At 64.6% G+C, this 1,680-nt stretch overlaps 1 non-coding gene across 1 annotated transcript; it reads left to right on the forward strand.

The window, feature by feature from the left end:
- The first annotated feature begins 345 nt into the window (after positions 1-345).
- On the forward strand, positions 346-464 carry LOC131861732 (5S ribosomal RNA). Its single transcript, XR_009360764.1, has one exon. It is a non-coding gene; the product is annotated as a 5S ribosomal RNA (ribosomal RNA).
- The last annotated feature ends 1,216 nt before the right edge of the window (positions 465-1,680 follow it).

Raw genomic sequence — 1,680 nt, forward strand, 5'->3', positions numbered from 1 at the left:
CACCGGGGCAAGATCGAGCGTGCACCCGAGGCGCCCCGAACATGCACCAAGGTGCACTCGGCCCACATGTGAGCGCAGGTCGTTGCGCCCGAGGTGGTGTGTGGGCACCGCGTTGCAGACGGGACACTGCACGCACACGACGCCCCGTCCAGGTGCACGCACGTAGGCCGGGCCGGGTGCACACCCGACGCCCTAGCAAGGTGCGCGCACCCGGGCAGGGCTCACACTTGGCGAACGGGGCGCACTTCGCGAGGGAGGGTGTGCACCTCGACGGGGGTGGGTGGCCGGGGTGGATTCGCACGTGGGTCGCGGTTTGCTAAGTACACACTGCGACAAGCTCATAACGGGTGCGATCATACCAGCGTTAGTGCACCGGATCCCATCAGAACTCCGCAGTTAAGCGCGCTTGGGCCGGAGTAGTACTGGGATGGGTGACCTCCCGGGAAGTCCCGGTGTTGCACCCTTTTTTAGTTTTTCGCCGGGCGTCGCAATGCTATTTGAATAAACCTTTTGCCCGTTTGCGTTCTCGTCGGGGCCGGGCCGGGCCGGGGTGCGCTGCCCGCACTACCGCGCGCGCGGGGGGCGACACCGAGCGCGCACCCGAGGCGCCCCGAGCACACAGGCCACGGTGCAACCCGGGCGTTGTGCGCGCACCCCGGTGCGCCCGAGGTGCTGCGCGCGCACCCAGGTGAAATCGGTGTGCACCTCGGCCAGTGCGCGCTCGGTCGAGTCGCGCACGTTGGCCAAGGTGCACGGTGATGTTTCTTACTCTAAGGTTCCGCACCAGACGCCCGGGACAGGTGAGCGAAGCTGGGCGGGGCCGGGTGCGCGGCCGGGGCAGGTGCACGCAGCTGGAGAGAGCTTTGGAGCACACCAGAGGTGCGCACCTTGGAGCACACTTCGGAGCGCACCAATGATGCGCTCCATTCAAAAGTTTCCTGAAAAGGCAAAAAAAGTTGAGATTATAGAATTTCCCACTTGAGAGATTGTAAAAAAAAAAAATTTAAAATGAAGGAAACGCGGGTGCCAAGGTGTGCGCGCCCGGGTGCGCAGCCCAGCCAAGGTGTGCGCACCAAGGCGCCCACCCTGGCGAAGGTGCACGCAAGGTGCGCACCCGAGGCAAACCGGACAATTAACCCAACTTTCGACTTCGCGCGCACCTGCGCACCTTGGAGCGCACTTCGGAGCGCTCCTTGGTGCGCACCAATCTTGGGCACCTCGGAGTGCACCATGGCGCCCACCAAGGTGCGCACCCGGGGCAAACCGAGCTCCGACTTCGTGCGCACCTTGGAGCGCACGAAAGGTGCGCACCATGGCGCCCACCAAGGTGCGCAGCCCAGCCAAGGCGTGCGCATCAAGGTGCGCACCCTGGCGAAGGTGCGCACCCGGGGCAAACCGAGCTCCGACTTCGTGCGCACCTTGGAGCGCACAAAGGGTGCGCAACCCAGCCAAGGTGTGCGCACCCCGGGCAAACCGAGCTCCGAATCGTGCGCACCTTGGAGCACACTTCGGAGCCCTCCTTGGTGCGCACCGATGTTGCGCACCTCGGAGCGCACCCGGGGAAAACAATGCAATTAACCCGACTTTCGACTTCGTGGGCACCTCGGAGCGCTCTCGGGTTCGCACCTCGGAGCACACCGAGGTGCGCACCTTTGATGCGCTGCCTTCACCAATTTCCAG

The sequence above is a fragment of the Cryptomeria japonica genome, unplaced genomic scaffold (genome assembly GCF_030272615.1).
Source record: "Cryptomeria japonica unplaced genomic scaffold, Sugi_1.0 HiC_scaffold_32, whole genome shotgun sequence".
NCBI classification, from domain to species: domain Eukaryota; kingdom Viridiplantae; phylum Streptophyta; class Pinopsida; order Cupressales; family Cupressaceae; genus Cryptomeria; species Cryptomeria japonica.